Source organism: Euleptes europaea, chromosome 2 (genome assembly GCF_029931775.1).
Source record: "Euleptes europaea isolate rEulEur1 chromosome 2, rEulEur1.hap1, whole genome shotgun sequence".
In the NCBI taxonomy this organism is placed as follows: Eukaryota; Metazoa; Chordata; class Lepidosauria; order Squamata; family Sphaerodactylidae; genus Euleptes; species Euleptes europaea.
The window spans coordinates 46,492,414-46,516,632 of NC_079313.1; the positions used below are offsets into that span (position 1 = coordinate 46,492,414).

The 24,219-nt window shown below is 42.1% G+C and overlaps 1 protein-coding gene across 1 annotated transcript in view; it reads right to left on the reverse strand.

Moving 5' to 3' along the window:
* The window catches only part of DPYD (dihydropyrimidine dehydrogenase), a 750,022-nt gene that overhangs the window by 659,417 nt on the left and 66,386 nt on the right, over nucleotides 1-24,219 (reverse strand). The gene's annotated exons all lie outside the window — the stretch shown is intronic.

A 24,219-nucleotide genomic window follows, 5' to 3' on the forward strand; every position in this document is an offset into this window, starting at 1 on the left:
GGGATCTCAGGCTAAGGTCTTTCACATCAACTACTAACTTTAACTGATCCCTTTATAACTGGAGAGCCAAGATATCAGACCTGGGAATTTTGCATGCAAAGGAGATGCTCTACCAATTAGCCATGGCCCCACCCAATGCCAACTCTTAGAATTAAAAAAAATTCTGGTACCTAAGGCCATGCCTGGGACAAAGGCTATTGAGCTGTCCTTTTTTAAAAAAAGGGGGGCCCTGGAGCCGCCGTCAAAAACCATGTATTTATACAGCTTTAGAATCCTAACATTGCCTAACCTTTTCCAGTCAGTACCCTGTAATTCTTCAACTTAGTTCCTCTATACATGTGAATCCAAGCTGTTGTTCCACGTATTTTTTACCAATAGCATAGCCAGCCTATATAAAACAAATGTGGCCTTGAGGAGCTTATAGGGAGTTGAATTAAAACCTAGGCTTTATTATACAAGCTGCCTGAAATTGTCTGTCTAAGTAAATTAATATACTACGCCGGCATACCTCAATGTGGTGGTTGTATCTCTAAAACCCAAAAGGTTATACATTCCTTTTAATTATGCTTGTAAGCTACTTTATAGCTCCTTACAGGATGGATGGGCAGGGTAAAAATGTTTTTATATATACATTAATGAGCCACATGTAATAGGGTTGATAATTTCCCCCCCCCTTTTTTGCCACCCACTAGGTTTCTTTACTTGTAACTTTAAAAATGCTGGAGACCCGCAAGTTTCATTTGGAATGCTTAGATTGAATTTCAAGAAGGAGCCATCTGTCCCTGAAATGAACCACACGAGCTACCCCAAGCCATTCAAATTAAGAAACCCTAGTGAAAATGTATGATTTACAAAGCTAGCTCTTACACTCTAAAGACAACGGTCGCCTTCAAGAGAGGATTTATAAAATTCAACACAGCATGTGCTCCTCCACCCTTTATTGATCTCCTTATTGATATTTAGAATGTTAAACATGATAATCTCTTGTTATTCTGGGAAGTCTTTTAGATTATTTAATCAGCAAAAAAACCTTTAGGAAACAACTGCCTTGTGTTTTATGAGCCCATAGCAAAGTTATAACAGAAATTTAAGCTGTAATATATTGCTGCAAGGATAATTATTAAGGGAAAACACAGCTGACATTTTCTGATTTATGCACACAATCAGAGATGGAGTCCAAAGACTGTGACATAATTATCTTCATGCTAACCATTTTTGTAAATCTCTTGACAGAATTTTAGCTAATTTTAAAATGCCTTCTGAAGATTAGCTATTAAAATTGTTAGGGAAAATAACACAACTTATTAGCAAGGGTACAATTGTAAACCTTCCAAATACTCATTGTAAATATCATTTAGACAGTAACTCCTGCTTCAGCAGCTGGTAGAAAAGACTTCAGTTTATGGAATCTTGAAACAACAGAGTGGAATCTAATTAAACAGGATTACATGCCAAAGAACAATTAATAAAAAATAGAGCAATAGACCATTGTCATGGATTTCAAAGTCCCCTCCTGCTTTCATTTATACAGACCTATATAGCCCCTGAAAAGAATGTGTTATCCCCTTAAAACTTGAACTTTGTCAAAATTCTCCTTTTGGAACTCTGAACAGAATTTTCCCTATAATGAAATTAAGACACAGAGAAGGCCCAAAGGTGCTGATCCAGAAATCATTACTGCATACAATAATTGCCTTGCCAAAAAGGGGGTCAACAATGTCAACTCTGGGTTCCTTTGTGTGTTACCATGGAAACATGGGAGTCACTTTCCCATTGCTTCTTCCCATATTGTCAGGGAATATTTGTTAGCCTGGAAACTCATGTTCATGGTCAACCATGCACATCTTGTTCTGCAAGAGGGCTACAACCAGATGGCAGAGCATGGTATTACAGTAAGATATGAACGGTCCTTGGGTTGTGAAAATCACTTAGTAGGAAGGAGAGAGCAGGAAGAGTTTGACCAAAATCCCTAACTGCTCCAAGGGGCTGAGTAATCACAATAACTGTAGTAAGGATACAGTGGAGAGCAGGACAACGACGTACTCCTTGGGGGAAAGGGGAGATCTAGATTTACTAAAAACAACAGAATCCTCTCCTGCTATGGCCAATAGCACTCTCTAAAGCAGTGTCCTGTCTAGAATTGGGGAGGGGGGGGTGCAGTGGGAAGGTTAAAATAAAAATTGCCTTCACTGATGTACTTCCACCAGCAAAAAAGAAAGAAAAGAATGAATCCAAACCCAATGTTTAACAAATCAATTGCATAAGTCCAGCAGTTGTTAAAACAACAAGAAGATTTTCTTCTTCTAAAAGTACATGAATTCCTTCCGTCGAGGCAGGCAACATTACACTCTAGGCAATTTACATAACATCATTATTCATAATATATGAGTAGGCTTTTACAACTATCTTTGCATTGTATTATATATTCACATTTGATAAAGAACTAGCACGGCACATTTGATGGAGAACTAGCACAGCACAAAATTTTCGGACTCCACTGTTTTTTGGAAAGTGGGTTTTTGAGGGGCTGAAAATCCTTTGGGGAGAAAACTATTCTCTTTTTTTAATGGCTATTACCACCACCAATATCATTCCTGTTTTCTTATTATTTTTGAGGCTTCTTTCTTCACTGCATGATCCCAGCCAATCAGGAATCATTCACTAAGCATGAGGATATAGCCCTGCTTTGTAGCCAGCCACATTTGGCTACCTAATGGTGTTATGAAGAGCAAACAAATTGTTTGCATTGGAATGGATCCAGTGATCCTTGTGGTTCTTCTCTGCTTTTACACCTCCACAGCAGCCATTTCCATCACTGGGAAAGTTGATTCCTTGGCTCATGAGCTGGCCATGAAGCAATAGCCATGCTGGTCTGTGGAATAAAGTGGGCAAAATCACCCTTCCAGCCCCTTCCATCAACTGAGTGCTGCTAACAGAAAAGGCAGGAGGAAGTTATTTTGCCTCCTTTCCCTTCCTCAGCCCAACCCACTGATCTACATGGCTATTACTCCATACAGGTCTCACAACCCAGAAAATCAACTTTCGTAGGATAAGAAATGGCTGCTGGGAGGGGGCAGAGAAAATTACATTAAGGAGCCTTACATTGAGTTCTATCATGGGTCTATCAAGGTCAGTACTGTCTACTCAGACTAGCAGTGATTCTCCAGGGCCTCAGGCAGAGAACTTTCACATCACCTGCTACCTGACCCTGTTCAGCTGCAGATCATGGAGACTAAACCTGGGACCTTTTGCACATAAAAGCTCCACCACTGAACTATGGCTAGGATTGCCAAATCCAGGCTGGGAAATTCCTGGAGATTTAGGGGGGGGCTGGGGGGTATGTTATAGAGTCCACCCTCTCCGATCTAGGGGAACAGACTTCTATAGTCTGGAGATCAGTTGTAATTCTGGGAGATCTCAGGGCCCCACCTGGAGATTGGCAACCCTAGCCATTGCTCGCCACTATGACCTTTGTGCAATCTTTGCACCATTACCTAACTTTAAATGCAAGAGTGCAAAAAGGGAATGCATTCTAAGAATAGTGACAGCAGAATTTGGATGGTTCTATGATGGTACGGCTACTGAACCCATGTGATGCTTTTACAAAGTTCATTATATAACCAGATACAATGTTTATCATATATTTGCAGAGATTCAACAAGTACTGTAACAAAAATAATTGTTTTTAAAGAACGAGTTAGGCCCATCACATTAGGAATGATTGAACAGCTGTTAAGACATCTTTAGCTTCCTGAACAAGTGAAGGTGTTACAACGAGGGTGACAACAGATTGTGTTGAGTGTTATAATAATCAAGAGAAGATGCCGTGCAACAAAATTGTAAAAAACACTCTCGGGCACAAGAGGCCCTCTTATGTATGCTCTTAGGCTCACAGCACAAGCTTAACACCACTAATAACTTCACTCCATTGTGCACCCTGCAGACTTGCATGTTCTTATGATCAAGCGACATACATTACCTGGGCTGCAAGGTTACATGAGTATTTTTCATTAACTATGGGAAAATTAAATAAATATCCCATTCATGATTGTAATGAAAATAAAAAGATTAATATCAGTTATCAATATTTGTTACTCTGGTACTACAATAGTTGGCTTAGTGAGTTCACAGGGAAGGGGACTGAATCTGGAGAGACTTGAAACTCATAAGGAACCTTTCCAATCATCACAGTCAAAAAGATCTTGCAACAGAAGACAATGCTGTTTCCACAGCATTTCCACCAATCACCAGAGAGAAGGGGAGGTTTCTTTATTCTGTATAAAAATAATCTCCTCCTTGACCCCCTCCCCTCAATGCACACACACCACTTTGCCTAAGCCAGTTCTGTTCTCTTTGACACTACGTATGCTTGGCCCGGAGGCTAGAAAGCATGCCTCTTTTGCATGTTAAGTGCTCAAAAGAAGTCCATTTAGTTTCAAATCAAGTAATGCTGGTAAAGTGACCGTAATAAATGAAAAATCAAGTTGTATTAACACCACATGCATCCAAAAGGGTTCAGTATAACTCACATCTCAGCTGGGATACAGCGGCAGTGTCATATTTTGTGATGGGAAACAGTAGTGAACTCAGTGAAAAACAGAATGGCCTTGCACACCTCTCCATTCCAAGAACTCATTAACAACAAAGACACTAAAATTTTTGGAGGGAAAACTAGAGCTACCCGGAACAGGAAGTCATGTTGACCAATGAATCAGTACAAAACATCTGACCTAGTATGGCTATTAACTACAATAACCAGCATCCCCTGGCTTAAAGGGATAGCACTATTTTTCCTTACACTAATACAATACAGATAAATTTCTAACTACAAGGCTAGAGATACTGCTAACGCTAATAATAAAAATACTGCTAACTCTGCCGGAGCAGCACACTGCGAGTTTCCAGATTCTTTCTGGTGCAAAACTGTTAGTATTGCTATGGTAATATTGTATGACTGACATGTGTGAGTGTGTGATTGATTTGCTATTTGTGTAGGTACAAGAGCACTGTTATTTAACTATTTCGCATCCCCATTTATGTTAGTTCTAGTGTAAGTCTCGTCAATTCTCTATTTAGCCCAGACATTTGCAGTGCACACAAATAGGGAGTTCTTATATTAGTACACGCACACTGAATCAATCAACACATCCAACTAAGGCAACAAACAAGAGATATGGTGTACCTACAGTTACACTGTAGCTGAAATGTACATTGCCAGGAATACTTTTTTATTGTAACAGTAATTCTACAAATAAAAGGGAGAAATCTATTTGAGAAAAGTTATATGTCCCCAAGTCAGCTCTATACAAATTACACGGAAGTCATTTTCACTGACTTCAACATTTGGACTTCAATCCAAAGAGTTCATCCTTACAGCGAAGACAAGGTTACATCAGCAAATTTTTCCTTCAAATTGTGGACCAGATACCTGTAGAACTGTCTGATTATTCATATCAGTATGAGAAATTCAATTCTTTGTATACTAGTTTCTGACCCTCACTGCCCCTTTTGGTTTCCAGGGCACAATGCTTCAGTGACAACATACAAATTTTACAGAATTCCCCCATCATGGTCTAGAGTCATTGACCAGAGTCTCCTTGACCAGCATCCCTAGCACCCCTGTCTCTTTTCCATAGCCTCCTTGGAATCCAGGCCTTTAAATGATGTATTTTCTTCAGTATTCCCACACTGATGTTGTTGTCTCTGTTGTCTGTCTCAAGCCACTCAGGCAATGTTGTGAGAAGAAAAGCTATCAGAAAGGAACATTGCCTCATGCATCCCAGGACCTCTTTCCTGTCCTCAGCTTGCATGTATGTATGGTTTTAACCCCAACCAAACTAGCAACTTTTCCTTCCCTCACAAGAAGTTTCCTTGAAAAACATTTCATTTTCTGGGCAGATGAATATTCTGTATCACCATACCATCTCAGTTCACCAGTGTCAGAACATAAGAAAAACTATTTGGATCAGACCAAGGCCCACCAAGTCCAGCAGTCTATTCACACAGTGGCCAAACAGGTGCCTCTAGGAAGCCCACAAACAAGATGACTGCAGCAGCATTATCCTCCCTGTGTTCCATAACACCTAAAATAATTGCCATGCTCCTCTGATACTGGAGAGCATAGGTATGCATCATGACTAGCATCCATTTTGACTGGCAGCCATGGATAGCCCTGTCATCCATGAACATGTCCACCCCCCTCTTAAAGCCTTCCAAGTTGGATCCATCACCACATCCTGGGGCAGGGAGTTCTACAATTTAACTATGCCTTATGTGAAGAAATACTTCATTTTGCCTGTTTTGAATCTCTCACCATCTCAGCAGATGACCCTGCATTCTAGTATTATGAGAAGGGAGAAAAACTTCTCCCTGTCCACTCTCTCCACACCATGCATAATTTATAGACCTCTATCATGTCTCTCCTTACCTGCCTTTTTTCAAAGCTAAACAGCCCTAAGTGTTTCAATTACTCCTCATAGGGCAATTGCTCTAGCCCCCTGATCATTTTGGTTGCTCTTTTCTGCACCTTCTCAAGCTCTGCAAAATCCTTTTTTAGATGTGGTAACCAGAACTGTATACAGTATTCCAAGTGAGGCCTCACCACGGATTTGTATAAGGGCAGTACAATAGCAGCATGGAATTTGCCTTTTTCACAGCAGCTGCACACTGGTTTGACATTTTTTTCGAGCTATCCACTACCACCCCAAGATCCCTTTCTTGGTCTGCTGCTGCCAGCACAGATCCCACCAGTGTATATGTGAGTTGGGATTTTTTGCCCCAACATGCATCACTTTACACTTGCTCACATTGAATCTCATTTGCCATTTTAGCGTGCATTCTTCCAGTCTGGAGAGATTCTTTTGGAGCTTTCACTGATTTCACTGCCACAAGCATTGTATAGTATATTTTGTGGCTTTGGGGGCTTCAACTGTGTTTGATTGTGAAACTGTATTGTTTATGATGTTTGGCTGTTAGGTTAATTGTAAATATAATAACTAAAATACATTCCTAAGAACATGTCAGTCTGGAAGTCCCTAGGTCTAGTTTTACCTCAGACACAAACTCCCCATTCACTCAGTCACTGTGAATGTTTTGTAATAAGGGTACTGACTATGACAGAATTAGGTTCAATTCAGATTCCATGGAAAAATTGAGTTTGTGGTGGATAGGAACCTGGTTGACTGAACAAGTTTGTGTGTTACCTTATTCCTTTCCTTGCACAACACTCTGAGATTGTAGAAGTCCTGAACGAACTCCAATTAGTCATGACATCCAAAAGCGAACACCTTAATAAACTGGGGTTACTTTCCCTCCAACTAGGAATTAAACTGTGGTTAAAAATCCCTCCTACTAAGAAAGAAATTGTCCTCTGCTTATCCAGGCACCCACATTTGGAATAATGACTAGATGGAGGCTTCAGTCTTGATAGGCTGCACAAGGGAATGAGAAAAACAGTGCAACAATGAATGAGGGTTGGGATCATTATGAAAAAATTCATTTTGTGGTATCTAAACTGACTGAGTTAGTGATCATTGGATTAATGAGCTCTGTAGTCTAGAATCCTAGATTGCATGTGGATTTTCCACAAGATATAGTGGCTGACACATATATTTGGCCACAGAAGAAATTCCAAAAGCAGCCCCGTAGAGGAAAACATTTACACATGTATCTTCCAAAAGACTTGGAGCGTTTGGTTGAGCGATTCTGTCCTCTTGTCCATACATGTGGATCAAATGATATATTCTTCCTTTGCATTAATGCTCCAGATCTTGCTTGTGTTCAAGCTCTTGACAGCCAGAAAGAACAGCAGGTACAGAATGTGATCCAGCTGGGACCACCACAACATATAATATTGATATAGTGAAGATGAGACAGACAAGTCTGAATGAAGCAGTGGGACCATGCTCAAAACATAACAAATAGAGTGCAAGAGAGCTAGGAGTTTGTATTGAGGGAGTGAAGAATGAAACAGCACTGATGCGTCAAGACAGCAAGGCTCAGTAGGAGTAACGTGTTGCGGAAAGGCAGAGTGCCGGAGATTTGGTAACAGGCTTCTTTTCTAGTGGATTTTACTATACTGTAGGGACTAAGTGACCACAGAGAATACTATTATAAGGAGATGCTTCTGTTAATTCTATGCTTTCAAGTGACACTATTCTCAAGAATAAATTATCTGCAGAATTGGATTATTTGCCTTTTTTATTTTTTGCAACTTCTGCTGGCTGGTGCCTCTAGGGGATTTATCCTCAGGATAACCAATTTATATGCCAAATAACCAGTCTAGGTGGGGAGTGATGACACAAAAGGCAGTCATAATCCAGCATGCCAAATCCCATTTTATTGCACTAGCCAAAAGATGTCACCCAAACCACCATCTAGCATCGGGATGATTAATGTTTTATTCTGCATTACCCTATATGTATAGATATAGTCACCCTACAGATTCTGCAGTGGGCAATACACACATCCTGTCCTCCTTGAAATGAAAACAGCATGATATTTACAAGGCTTAAACAGATAAGCTCCATTCCTTGCAGACATTTCATTTATTTATTTAAAACATTTGCATACCACCTTTTCAGAGACCTGATCAACGTAACTCACAAAATAAAACAAGATGAATTTTTTTTTTAATCTAACCATTAAAATTAACCACCATCAAAAACCAGCCAAAAACCCCCCCAGAAGAACAAAAGATGTGGCAATCTCAATGATCCTCATAACAGTCCTAAGGCTAGAAGCTAGAGTCAACCCTCCAACGCTGTTATTCTCTCCAGGGGAACTGATCTCTGTAGTCAGTTGTAATTCCAGTTGTCATTCCAGGAGAGCCCCAGGCCCCATCTGAAGGCTGGCATTACTAGGTCTAGGAATGCAAGCATGCTGTTTAACTACAGTTAGCTTTTCTGCTATAATCCAGAATTCTAAATCACAAACAACTAGAGTTAGTTTTAAATTGGGAAAGGGGGTGAAGAGATCCAGGTGGGCAAGCCCGGAAGCCGGGTTCACACACATTCAGGTATGCTTACTTCACGTGACCTTCAAACACAACCTAAAAAAACAAATACAGCCTAAAAAAAACAGAGGGGGGCATATATATTTTTTTAAAAAGAAACAAACCATTTCAAAATGGGCAGCGTGCTTCTCCACATTTATGAACATGGGATAAATTAAATCGTGGTTACCATCCAAACAACATTTCTTAGGAGTAAGCCACACTGAATAGAATGGGACTTTAGAGTAGGCCTGCTTAGGACTGCTCCCAGTGCTGAGAACAGAACAGGAAAAGATAAGGTCTTCCTGGCGAAGAACTCGGGGTGTAAACTAATGGCCTCTTTAGCATGACGATAGCCTAGGGTGCCAGTTTGAATAATACCCTTGTATTTGCAGGAAATTGTCTATTTAAGTGGACCTTTTCCTTTTCAGACTTAAGTGATCCTGAAAAAACTCTAGGAACAATATAGTCTTAGAAACATAGAATCATAGAATTGGAAGGAACCACCAGGGTCATCTAGTCCAACCAGGTCTTGGGTGTGGGTTTTAGGAAAACACCCTTTCACCCCCTATTTAAGGGTACGTTTGTTTCCCCTTAGTAAGTCAGGCACTTAGTTAAGGTCCAAGGCCAGCATTGCCTGGGCAGCACTCCCTGGGAAACAGCAAACCCTGAAATTCATCAGGTAGAAGCAGCCTGGGTTATTATTCTTCCACCATGGAAGGTTCCTTCTCAGGGACAAACTCCCCTTCCTCCCTGTCCTCCTCAGAATTTGGGACGGAAGAGGCGATGGTGAGCGAGGCCAGCCCCTGTAAATGCAACTTTCCTTGCAGCTTTGAGCCATGACTAGTTCCAATCGTGCTAAACTGAACATCATTCCTTTCCACATTGTCTCTATGAGGCACAAACTGAGGAAAAAACGCTCCCGGGAGACCTTAGGGATGCCGAAGGAAGAAGGGGGGCATGCAAGGCTACATAGCCTGGAATACCTGCCATTGCTTCTCTAGGCTGCCTTAATAATGCCCGCTGGCTCTGTATGCAAGACAGGGCGCTCTCCCACCGTTTCAGCTGAAGGGCGGGAAATAACTTTACCGGCCATCGGTGCTGCTCATGCCATGAACAAGCCTGTCTCCGCTGGGGAAAAGACCCGCCTGCCGCTTCAGCCGAGGAAGGGAGTTTAACATTACCATTTCCAGATGAGCCCATGGCGGAGGAGGAAGCTGAGACCCATCTGAGACCCATATCGCTGGAACAATATCGGAGTACACTCTTTTGATGTGCCTGCTCTTCACCTCATGGCATGTATATAACAGTAGTTATGCATCTGATTTCACTTGCACTGAAGGATATAGAGGAGATACTGTCTTCTTCACCTGAAGTTGTTAGTGTTGTTACTGTATGTTCATAGAAGAATGATGCTGGCAGAAAAAAACATTTCCCCTAGCAGTAGGGTGGCCTGGGCTGGGGATTTCCTGGCGTTTGGGGGGGTGGAGACTAGAAGGGGAGGGACCTCAGCAGGGTACATTGTCATAGGGTCCACCCTCCAACGCAGCCATTTTCTCCAGAAAAATTGGATTTCTGTCACATGGAGATCAACTGTAACTTGGGGAGATCTCCAGGCCCCGCTTGGAGGTTGGCAACAATATCTAGAAACCTGAAAAGTTATTTGTGTTTATTTACTAAGAAGTTCTTCACTCAAATGTATTCAGATTGTGAGAGAGTTATCATAAGGAACACACCAAATAAGCCTCACCAGGCAGTGCCTTCTCACAACACATTATTAGGACTTGACAAATCCCAGGCATCAAGTCGCTGTGACATCTAGTATGTTTTTTGTAGTGTATCTCAGCCTCAGTTCTCAAAGGCTGGATCCAATCACTTTCTTCACTGATGAAAAAGGGAGGAAATGGACCTTTGGCCACCAAAAAGGCTATGTTTGTAATCTTAGGGCCTGCATGGTCTAAAGCCATGCAGAATGGGGCTGTAATAAGGCGGTAAATTGGCCAAGATGAGTGAAAATGCTGGCTAGATCCAATCCAACGCTTATCGTTTTGCATAAGTACTGTTTGTTGTATGTCAGAAAAATAAATGTACATGAAGTTTTTTATCATTCTTGGTTTATACATAAACTTACATTTATACCATTCAACGGTGGTGGTGGGTGAATTCGTGTCTTAACTGGCTGCTATCTAAACTGGCTCTAGTATTCAATTAAATGGAGCTTTTTAAAGCAATAATGGAATTATGGGGAGCAGTTAGTCTAGGGTTAGAGGCTAGTTTTTTGTTGCAGTGATAATGAGTGTTTCCCCTTACAGTTATTTATATACTACAGAAGTTTAGTAAAAGCTTTAGTAAAATTAAGGAAACTGTGAAGAGGATAGGATTAGATTTTGTGGTAACAATAATTAGAAAAATTGGTTATTAAAACACAAATCCTGAGGGTTGAACAATGAGTTTGACTCTTATATTTTGGGACTAGCTCCTACAGTAGGGTTGCCTGGTCCCTCTTCGCCTCCAGCGGAAGGTTTTTGGGGCACAGCCTGAGGAGGGAGGGGTTTGGGAAGGGGAGGGACTTCAATGCCATAGAGTCCAATTGCCAAAGCGGCCGTATTCTCCAGGTGAACTGATCTCTATCGGCTGGAAATCAGTTGTAATAGCTGGAGATCTCCAGCTACTACCTGGAGGTTGGCAACCCTATCCTACAGCCAAAGAAAATCTGTCAAGGCCTGCTGAAATTCATTGTCATTTGGTGTGGTAAGACTAAGGCCAAAGTACATGTCACACAGAACTGCATATAATAGCCAGTGTCATCCTTAAATACCATTAAAAGGTGACTGCATGAATTCATGAATGATAGACATAACACTGGCTTAGCCATGATAGCTAAACAGTACCTCCATCTTCACAGGCAGCATAGTCAGAACATCAGTTGCTTGGGTTATTATCTTCACATATGAACGCAATATCAGCTTATTTGAGTGGTTTAATGGCTTTGTTTTTAGTGGTTGTAATTTTTTTAAACTGTTTTAGTGGTAAGTCATTCAAGCAAATCTCTGAAGAGGCAACATATACATTTTCTAACAAATAAATGCTGCTGTGCTGGTGGAAGGGTGAAGAGGAGGACATTTTGTTCTAGTGCATTATTCATAAAGTATGACATTTCTGAGCCTTTTCTAGTCTTTTCAGCATATAAATGGTGTTAACTGAGTGACCCTAATCAGAGTTCCATATTTCTAAGTCCATGAGTTTTCAAGGACTGCAGTCTGCTTAGGACTGCACTGCTTGTTCTGCAAAACAGTACTTTAGGCTCTGTGGTCTCCTACAGCACTCTGCCACTAGTATTCTGTGGTGCTTTAGGAAATTGTCCTGTGAGTGTCATCTGAGCAGCAGGAAAAAAGCATGACCTCTGTAGCTAGACGCATATGCATAAAACTTCCATCTGAAATATGCAAGTGCCCTACTCGTTACTAACTTCCTGCCTTAATTCCCAAAATACTTTCAACAGATTTACACCAGACTTTTACTAAAAAGCCTTTTTTGCATTAGCCATGAATCAAACCCAAACTTCTGGTGTATTGGGCATGGACTGTTCTTCTGAATCCACTGATGTTGGTTGCAAGCCCACATTCAAAGGCTAGATGTCAAAATGGTGACTTATTCTTCAAATCTGTTCACAGGCATCAAAAACTATCAAAAGAATCTGGCAAATCAGTTTCTGGATTCCAGAATTTACATTTTGAGAACCACTCTTTAAAAGTTTGTAATTTGTTTTCAGAATAGAGGTCTGCATTTAGACTCTCAGCTTGTAACTTTTTTTTCTCCTTCTTGAAATATTCCTATTCCAAGCAACAACTGCTATGACAAAAATATTGTAACCTTCAATATACCTTCATACTGTTCCTCTTACTTAGAGCAAGGACACTAGAGATTTCTGAAAAGACAATATTCCTTACAAGCACGATCAATAGTAGCACAACTAAGCTTTGCTGAAAATTGTTGTGCTTCAGTTTTCATGTCAAGAGAAGTGCTTTCAAGGAAGCAGAAAAAAAACCTTAATTGTACAGCATTAACCCTTTTATTGATCCAACTTGCTGTCAGCTCCCCTTTCCAGTTGATAATAGTTTAACATTTTGGTTCTTTTAGAGAGTTATCCTAAACAGACCTAATCAGAATCTACTCAAGTCTACTCAATGAGACTCCCTCTCTCAGGGAAGTGTTTTTTAGGATTGCACTATTGATCATGTTGTTTCTGTTCTGGACTAATCACACAGACTATCCCAGCCAATCAGAGAACACACAGAGAATGGTATACAGTCACAAGCCAATCAGATTTGACTATGTGATGACATCACCAAGAGAAAATAAGTTAATTCAGAGCAAAGGTAGTGCTTCCTGAACAGATCAGTACTTTCAAAACAATAGTGGAAGAAAAAAGGAGGGGAATAAAACCCAACCTAAAAACAAAAGCTGGGTACCCAAGGTTGGGTGAAAGGAAAATTTATGTAAGTCTATGTATAAATACTGAAAGTATAATTTATTAGAAGCGCTATATAAAAGTTAAAATTATTTAAAAGCATTAAAATAGCACAATGGCATTTCCTGAGGTTGATAACTATAACCACATACCAAACGCGTTTCGGCCTATGGGGCCTTCATCAGTGGTTAATTAAAACCCTTTCTTAAGCCTGCACACATTTATAGAAATACATTAATGAATACAAATACAAATACAAACAGTTCAAACCCAACCAGGCATGTGTATATGTTGTAAATTATATTCTCAATTACTCAAACATCTGGTATAATAGGTTCTTGATGTAATACTGGTTAGTATAAGTCTCTCAAATACTATGTATGCAGGTATCAACCTAGTAAAACAGTGTCTATATTCTATATTCCCAAAAATGTTGACAACAAAACACTCAGTACTTCCAGCTTTGCTCTCATGATAACATGAGTAAATAACACTTGCTAGACAGCTCTCGCTAACCCAGAACATGGTCCACAGCTATTTGAGGGACCTGAAGACTTATGGCACATACTCTAGCTGTATCAAAACAAAATTCCTCCAGGTAAAGAGTGAATGTATTTATCATAGCTCAAGCCAAACACAAAATGAGAAAGACCTTTTTCCAAAGGGATTACACAACGCAGTAAGTGTGTTTGGCAATCTAATGCCAGAGTCTGAGGCAGGAGCTGGAACGATCAGAAAATATGTTTTCCCAGATGGATGATGCCGTCCAGCTGACATGCTGCTCTTCTGCCCTAAAAAAAAATCAAATGAAACTGGGCTTGCCAAGTAATTTTGATATTCTCCCCCTCCTCCATTTTATTGGCTCATTTCAGTCAGTAACACAAACCTCCAATGTCTGCTCACAAAGAAAATGCAACTTGGTGTTTCATGCCAAAATTTTGCAAATTTGCTTCCTTGGAGAAAGTAGGCAAAAAAACAAAAACAAAAAAACCCAGGTTTGGAGCAGATCCTACCTGTAAGCCTTTCCAGCTTCAGAATTTATGCTATTTTAGTTCCTTATTTTCATCTGAACAGCCTTCAGCAAAATATTTATAATGGAGCCTTTAGTAGACTTTTAATTTTTTTAATGGATTGTTAGTGTTGTGAGGATTGTAGCCTACTATATATTGTCTCTATATTATAAAATATTGTGTCCCACCTTTGTCTACACTTGAGGTGCTTAAAAGGAATTTAAATATGGCAATAGAAGTACTAACAAAATATAATCAACCATTTCAGCCATCTGACCCAAAAGCCAAAACTGCTTATAAAAATAAATAGGCTTTGAACCTTTTATTTAAAGGCACAGAAGATGTACATTTATAAGCCACTTCTGGTTCATCAAATTCATCAGGACAATCCTTAGAGAACAGGAACCAAAACAGAAACAAAACATTATTTAGCATTTTTTACTGGGACTGGCCAAAACATCACAACACTCCCCAGGGAAATTTGTCTGCCTCCCTCTGTTATTGTCTTTGCCAGCGGGTAAAGACTTTTTTGTTTAATTTGGCCTACCCCGACTATACTCTTATAGCCTAATCCTAACAGGGAGGAGCTGAACTGGCTTAGGAGCCAGCGTTACCCCAGCGCCAATGTTATTTCCACTTGTGTCAACTAAACAGCAGCAACGTTTTCCTGGTGCAAGAGTTTGTGCCAGCATCAAAGGGAGCATTCCCGGGGGTAGAGCTGGCTTTAGTCAGTTCCCAAAGCCCTTTCTGCCTGGGAATGCCCCCTTTAGCCGGTGCCAAGTGACGCCTACAATAAAGCAGGCATAGCTCCATGAAACCATATGGCGGAGTTTCACTGTTTTGTTGTTGTTAAAATTACCTTTTTTGCCTTCCTTTTTGGGCCGGGAAGCCAATCAGGAGGCGGTGCGGTGCGCCGTCCCCGGGCACTTAACCACCACCATTCTTAGGATTGTGAAGATACTGGCCTTCCTTTCTGACTGTGATGTGTTTGTATACCTATATGTTTTTATTGCATTGTTAAATATTTTATACATACATTTTAAGTGCAGTTTCAATGCCCTGATGTTTGCTGCCTTGGGGACCGTATTTGAGTAGACAGGTGGCATAGATTTTTTTAAAAAAATAAAGAAAACACAGTGTGCAACCTTTCAAGTTCTCTAGAATACCTCATCAAGCTGGATGTTTAAAAAGGGAGGGGGAAAGGGGGGGATGGTTCTAGCCATAATACTGAGGGTTTCATCTTGTATAGAACTTGTAAATACTTGCCAATTTAGTCAAAAACAATACCAATACCTAGTCTGTTTATGGAAATGTATCGGGAAGAAAATAATAGAAGACCAAATGTGGATGTAGCATCTACTGTGCACCATCTATGCCAGTGATGGCAAACCTTTTAGAGACCGAACAGCAACCCAAAACCCACTTATTTATTGCCGAGTGCCAATGCGCACCACGGCAACACAGCACAGCCCTAGGCCAGGGGTCAGCAAACTCATTACTCAACAGATCTTATTTATTGATAAAAATTAAATTGTAAGTCCCTGCCATGGGGAAAATGTGCATCTGAGTGGCAAATCCAAGGCAAAACCTCCCATTCACAAATGGCCAATAACCCCCCATGCAGAGTTTTGAGAATCTGGATGGGGAAAATGTGCATCTGAGTGGCAAATCCAAGGCAAAACCTCCCATTCACAAATGGCCAATAACCCCTTGTCCCGCGACGGCCGTTAGCCCTTCCGTTGCGGGCCCTCTACAACACCACGCACTTACCGCACAGGGGGGCAACCCATGCCTGGAGGCTAGCTTGGGGGGCCGTTTTCCGTCCCTGACGGAGGGAGCCGGGAGGGCAGCACGCGCGCCAACAAGAGCCCCTTCGGTCACGTCGTTGGCAAGGGAGGACGGTGGCCGCGTGAGCGGCCTGGGGGCCGGGGGGAACCGAGGCCCAGCCGGTCCCTTGCCAATATGTTCCCTCTCTCCTACAGGAAGCCGGCACGAGAGAGGAGCACACCGAGGGACCTCCCCACAAACGGCCGGGAGACAGGAGGACGTGCGAGGGGGAGGCGAGGGGGAGGCGGAGACACGTGCCACCAGCTTCTAAGCGGCCCGCCGGCCAGCTGGGCGTCGGACGAGCGCGGGTGGGGTGGAAGGCGAAGGGTGCAACCCTTCGCCTTCTGCCCCGCCCGCACTCGTCCGACGCCCAGCTGACCAGCGGGCCGCTCAGAAGCTGGCGGTGCGTGTCTTCGCCTCCCCCTCGCTCGTCCTCCTGTCTCCCAGCCGTTTGTGGGGAGGTCCCTCGCTGTGCTCCTCTCTCATGTTGGCCGCAGCTCAGCTGAGAGAGAGGGAGAGAGCTGCGTGCCGGCAGAGAGGGCTACGCGTGCCAGAAATGGCATACGTGCCATAGGTTCACCAACACGGATCTATGCTTTTCATAGTTAGAAGATGGCTGTAGCTTGATTTATTGTTTTAATTGTTTAATTGATATATTTATATTGAGCATATATTTATTTTATAGTTACCTGCCCTGATCCTGGTCTCAGCTGGGGAGGGCAGGCTATAAATTGAAATAATAAACAAACAAATAAATAAAACTTCCTGCAGAATTGATTAGATTAGGGAGGAGGGAAAATAGCAGCCATTTGACAATACATAAGCCAATGGGTAATCAAATGCCTGTACAGAGGATAGGCTACTCAGTATAGCAGCTAAATGATACTAATAGGCTGAGAAGTATACTGCCTGACTAGCAGATCTTGGGGGGAAATAAAGAAGAATTTGTAGAGCCTTCATGCCCTACTAATATGCATCCCAGAAGTATCCAACTAGCAGCATTTGGCCACAGGATACTCGATGAGACTGACTTGTGGTCTGATCCAGCAGGGTTTTCCCCTAAGTCTTTAAATGGTCATAAATGGCAGGTCTCCACAAATGGTGTCTGCTGTTAGGAAACAATGACTGTTTGCTGAATCCAATCTTTAAAAGGCCAGTCTTATCACAATGTAAGTATCAATTCTTGTGAAAAACTGCTTGTCATAGAAGAGAACAGATGGGGGTAGGTTTTGCCATTAGTCAGTAGAGATGAAAAAAGGAAATCTGTATATTCTTAATATAAAGAAATAAGCCTTAATGTGTGTGTCGATCCTGAGATGTCTGCCTCTTGCTTCTTTGCTGCCTCCCAGCAAGTAGAACATCTTCCCTATGCTGTAGACTCTGGGCACAGGTGGCTGCAAGGAGTGGTGCTACTCAACAAACTGACTTGTGAATTCAGATATACTAATAGTTCAAACTGATTGTCAAATGGTTTCAGAAGAAAGCAATGTTCAAGTATAAGGTCAACGAGGAGGGGCCATGGCTCAGTGGTACAGCATCTGCTTTGCATACAGAAGGGCCCCAGTTCAGTCTCCAGTATCTCCAGCTAAACAGATCAAGCAGTAGGGTAGAGATCCTGGAGACCCACTGCCAATCATAATACACAATGCTGACCTTGATGGACCAATGGTCTCATTCAGTATAAGGTAGCTGCATATGTTCATGTAAACTTGCTCACCTTTTCATTAAGAAGTGGAGCTTGGAGCAGCCATCTGGATCTGCCCTTTGACACAAACTTCAGTCATGTAATTCATCTTACTGAAACAAGTTATTTGGTGTCCTTAGAGGCAGAGGATCCCTGAACCTATGTTCTGCTTCATACTTCATACATATCTGCCAACTGTCCTTGTGTGGTGGAGGAGCAAGCCACCATCTTCCACCACACACTTCAAAGAGAGCATGATCCTTGACCGTCATGTTAAGACCCCTTTTGCACAGTTTCCTCCCCCCCCCTTTTCAAAGCAAAGCAATCACACCAGCAGACATCATCATAGAACACCCAATTCATATGTTGTTTGTGATGCATGGCGGATATGGTCACCATGCAAGGATTGCTGCTGGTGCAGATTAACATTTGAACCAGAGTTTAGCTGCTCTAGCTTTGTCTTCCCTGCAGCCTGGTTCCTGTTCTCATTATCAACCACCAACACTCTATCTGTGATTTGAGCCAAGCTTTGATGATGTTCACAATGGGACCCAACTGGTCTCAACAGGATGTTGGGCTCAATTTATAATCAAAGATTTTAAGCAGACTGTCAGAGCAGCAGGCAAGCTCAGCAACAATTATGCCATCTGTTCACCAACACCCATGAATGCTGAGTCCACAAAATGGTGGAAAAATAGTTTTACATTACATAGCATCAGTCTAACACATTCCTACAACATCAACGTAGCATTCCCAGGAGTAACATTTCAAATTCTAGTAAAGAGGGTGTTACCCTAAGTAGGCAGTCTCCACTTTAGTTGAGGGAATTAGCTGGAGACAGAGAGCGAGAGGGGGTAACTGGGATTGATAACCTATGTACACCAGGATAGTCCTGGGTGAAAAATCTCAAATGAGCAGGCAGTTGTACAGTTGAAATGGGTTTTATTAAAGAATTTATTTATTTATTTATATCCTGCCCCTCCCCGGCAATGCCTGAGCTTGAGGCCGCTCATAACATATTAAAACAATTTAAACATCATAGTTCCAATTAAAATTCTCAACATTTTAAAATTTCTAAGTAATTGTAAGTAATAAAAACAAGAAATATATCTCAAGCAATGAAAATACATTCATGAAGCATACAAGAGCTGACTAAGAGAAAAGAGAGGAAATTTGGATAGGGTTTCAGGGATAGGTGATAGTTACCAGTCTTGAAGGGATGTCCAGGGAAAGCAGCACTGAAGAGGAAAACGACTAGCATTTCCAGGAGTAAAAGAGTCCCCATACAAGTGGGGGTACACGCACAGACCCAGAACACACACACACACAATGAATGGCCAAAGGACCAATATTTATACCCCAAAATGGGTCCTGAGGTGGTATGAGGTAAGCTGGCAGGAAAGCCAGAGACAAAGAATTGATGGCTTTTCCAGGGTTCCAACAAAAGCACAGGAGAGGCTTGAGTCGTCAGGACCCAAGAGAATGTCTGGGCTATTCTCCTGAATACTGACTGATTGCTGGGATGGGTGCAGATGGGCCAGTAATTGTCTGCTCAGAGTGCTGATTGAATCACCTTAGGGTGACACAGTGGAGATTAGCTAGCCCTGTTGTCCAGTCAGACACACCTTAGGGCAAGGGGGAAAGTTCAGTGGTCAAATGCCTTCCTGCCCAGGCTTGACACACAAGAGGGATCCCAAAACTCTCTGAGAGGCATGCGTTTTGTGCAGCACAGTGTCTTGCTGTAATGCCAGTCTTTGGCCCCCATGCCTTCGTGGAATCCCTTAGCTGGAGGAGAGGTCCAACTGCTTGGGGGGGGGGGGTAGATTCTTAGCAAGATTTAATTACATGCTCTTGGATATATTAATTCACAGTGGGTAGCTGTGTTAGTCTGTCTGCAGTAGTAGAAAAGAGCAAGAGTCCAGTAGCACCTAAAGACTAACAAAAATATTTTCTGGCAGGGTATGAGCTTTCGTGAGCCACAGCTCACTTCTTCAGATACAGCTAGAATGTGAATCCATCTGTCTTTAAGTAGAGGAGAGTTAATTCAGACTGAATTCACTTTCCTCTACTTAAAGACAGATGGAGCCACATCCTAGCTGTATCTGAAGAAGTGAGCTGTGGCTCACAAAAGCTCATACCCTGCCAGAAAATATTTTTGTTAGTCTTTAAGGTGCTACTGGACTCTTGCTCGTTTCTACTATTGGATATATTAAAATACCTTCTCTCTCTCTTTTCTGCATTCAAGATCAGACATAGTGGTTATTTTGTTGTATCTAAAACCTATAGCAGTGTCAACCTCACAGGTCAAGTCATCTTTATGTTAAGCAAAAGGATTTGCACTTTTGAAGTGCTTTCCTAGTACACAGCCCCGTTTATAAGAATTATTCAGGAGATAGATCCTTCTTAGGATGGCCACAGCACCCAGGGAGTGAGTGAGTGAGTGCCATAAGGCTTAGCAGAGCTCTTGAACTCAAACAGCATGAACATATGATAGTGTCTTACAGAGTCATCCATTAGTCTATCCAGGACCACGTTGTCTGCTTTGACTGGGAGGGACTAGAGTAATGTTCTTTCATATTACCTAATACCGGAACCTTTTTAAGTGGAGATGTTGGGGTTGAACCTGGGACCTTTTGCATGAAAAGCAGTTGCTCTATCATTGAGGCAAAGCCTCTCCCATGGTCAGGGAGGAATGTATGGAGGATATGGGAAGGACACACATTTTTCACAACATCCCCACTGTCTGCTTTTTTGCATGTATTCAGGGGAGTGCATGTCTTTAACTGAGCCCTATGCTGAACCAACGCACCAAGTTTGTGTGAAGTCACCGCATGAGTCAGAAAATATTTGTGCCTGTGGGGAATTTCCACATGTGGTTTGTAACACAGGTTGGATCCAGAAATCTTTCTCATTCAATCTCACCCAATTCCCCTTTCCTACAGCTACCATTGTAGGTGGTTACAATTCCCATTTCCTACAGCCTCTCAGCCCTGACTTGGATGGGCCAGGCTCGCCTGATCTCATCAGATCTCAGAAGCTAAGCAGGGTCAGCCCTGGTTACTATTTGGATGGGAGACCACCAAGGAAGTCCATGGTTGCTATACAGAGGAAGGCACTGGCAAACCACCTCTGTTAGTCTTTTGCCTTAAAAACCCCATAAGGGATCACCATAAGTTGGCTGCAACTTGACGGCACTACACACACACACACACACACACACACACACACACACACACACACACACAGAGAGAGAGAGAGAGAGAGAGAGAGAGAGAGAGAGAGAGAGAGAGAGAGAGAGAGAGAGAGAGAGAGAGAGAGAGAGAGAGAGAGAGAGAGAGAGAGAGAGAGAGAGAGAGAGAGAGAGAGAGAGAGAGAGAGAGAGCTTCTCATCCACGCAGGTCTCATGATCCCAAGCATAGCTTTTCCAGCTGTGAAACAGGATTACTTTCTCCTGTTTTCACCAGTAGAAAAGCTGGTTTGCTCCAACCACTTGAATGGCTTGCTACCCTCCCTTCCAAGTGGTGCCCATGCCACCTCTCTTCCCCTCCCCAAGCAAACCACCCCCTCTCTCTTACTTCCCTGTCTTCCCCCTCTTCTGCCAGGGAGGCAGCCAGATCCAAGGCAAGAAGCAGTAGCAATGATGATTGCTTTGCTGGTACCTTTCCCTGTAGTATTAGTCAAGCACAGAGACAACTTCTCTATTTGAGAATCTCATTTTTAATTTTTCTATCTATGGCATTCTATAAATAGTTGTGCCATTTCCCCCTTCTCTTTCCCCTTGAGTGTCCATCAATCATTCCTTCTGCAGCATTACATTGATCACTGAAGCTCTCTGGCTTCCTTTTCCGCCATAAAAGTGTTGTGACGCGTTCCCTCTTATCATTCCTTTATGCCTACATCTTGAGGGTTTTTTTCTTGTTTGCACTTCGCTAATTGCCACTCAAACGGTTCCATTTAGGACGTTTGCAAAAGTATGATCCATGGTAGTAAGGCGTTGCCTAGCAACACTATACATTTTCCTACCCCTTCTGGAGTCCTTGTGGAAAAAATGCTTTTCAGACTCTGATGCAGAAGCATACATAGGTTTGTATTGGGTATTGTGTTTCTTTGCTGGCAAAAACTTACAGGAAATCAAACTTTATAAATTCTGCAAAGCAAGCATCAGAAAGGCAAGCTTTGCCACAATGCGAAAATGGATCAAAACTGTGAGGAACCAGAGATCCTGTCTTCCCACCCCACCCCACCCCCTTCCATGTCATAGCTGCTGCAAGGAGTTTTTATGAATAAAATTTTTATTTTGCAACTGATGCTTTTTCTAAACAAAAAAACCAAGGGCCCTCAAACATTACAATCTCTAACCTTGTTTGTCTAGATTCTTATGGTCAATTGTGAAATCAAACCAAATCTATTTGCCATTTAAGTCTTAATCTAAGTCGGGTCAATAAACACTTTCAACTATATATACAACCAAGAAAGATATAAACAACTTTGAAAGTATAGCAGATAATTAAAATAATTTAGCCTGCTCTTCAAGCTTTTGAACCAAATCCTCAGAGAGGATAAGAACCTGTAATTCCCATTGACTTCAGATGCATTAGAAGGGGAAGCTGAACAAGCAATCTAAGGGAAAACCTCTCTCTAAAACTCAAATTTGAGAATAATCACTGTTGGCAGCCTTCCACCAACAAAGCAACTTTAATGCCATTTTCAGGCAAATCTCTGTATTTGTTAGATTGCATTAATTAGTTCAATTCTGGATACATATTTATCCCTACAAGGATACTCTGGATTTGGGTCAGGGTCTCTAGATATCATCAGCTCAAGGATTTGCACTACTTTATACACAATAAACTACATATCCAAATTCCATAATTATCATGTCAACAGTTCTTTCCATATAAACACATGTTCCTTTAACATTCAGAAGATGCAGGGGGAAATTACTACAAAAGTATGCAGCCCCAAAACAGACATTAGTTCAAAGAATCAAGAATCAAACTACTCTGTCTGGAATGCTGGCAGATACAAGCGCCAAAGGCAGAAAGCATAGTCAGGAAACTAGTTGGAGATCAGGTACCATGCTGTTCAAGTCCAATTCCTAGCAGAGGGGTAATCCGAATCCAAGGTCAGGCTCAGTTCCGAGGTCAAGGTAACAGAAGTCCAAGAGTTCAGAGAGTAGCAGAGACATGAGGTAGCTACAAGTGGACGAGTTGCTCCCACACAGCACTGAACTCATTGCCTGCCTAATAGGCCCTATCTTAATGCAGACCAGCTGTTGCTCATTAGGCTTTCAGGCATTTTTGGTTTCATCATCACTGAGTGCTCTATGCAGAGCCTGTAGCCTTGCACTTTTCCGATGGCTGTCTATGGTTGCCCTGATCTTCTTTTCGAGTGGTCTTGGTGACCCTCCAGGTGATGCCACCTGTGGCTAAACCCCAGACACAGCCGGTTCTCCTGAGCTGCCAGGCTGCAGATCCAGTGAGACTTCCTGTTCTTCACTTCTTTTACAGTCTTCTGTCTGCTCCTCTGTTCTCACCCTGCCATCTCCCTCTTCGTCTGAGGAAAATGTCGGCAGGCTGACCCACGACATACTCCTTCTAACGCCCCCTAATAATTATGCCAATTATTGGTTGAATAGTTGTGATTAAAGAATGTCACTATTCATAGTGCTCACATTCTACCTATGCTTCATCAATTAGTATTCCACTACAGCAATTATTAGAGAGAGAAACATCTGCCACTATATGCATATATTTTTGTTTAGTTCAGGAACACAACTTGAATACTTGTCACACTGAAGACAGCGTAACTCTTTTGTAAAACATAAAGTACTAAACCCAATGGCTGAGAGGAGGCTTAGCCAGAATCCCTCTACATGACATGGTTGTGTCCTAGGTATAAAGACTTCTTATATGTGAGGGAGAATTCACACATGAACAAACATGAAGCTGCCTATACTGAATCAGATCCTTGTCCCATCAAGGTCAGTACTGTCTACTCAGACTGGCAGCAGCTCACCAGGGTCTCAGGTAGAGGTCTTTCACATCACCTACTGTCTGGTCATGGAGATTCCAGGGATTCAACCTGGGACCTTCTGCATGCAAAGCAGAAGCTCCTCCACTGAACAACAGCCCCTTCCCATAATTCAAACATCAGATGCCCCACATGCCTTTTGGCTTCATCTTCTCTCCCCCACACTTTTTTGCTCACAGAACTTTATCCCAGAGATGGTAAA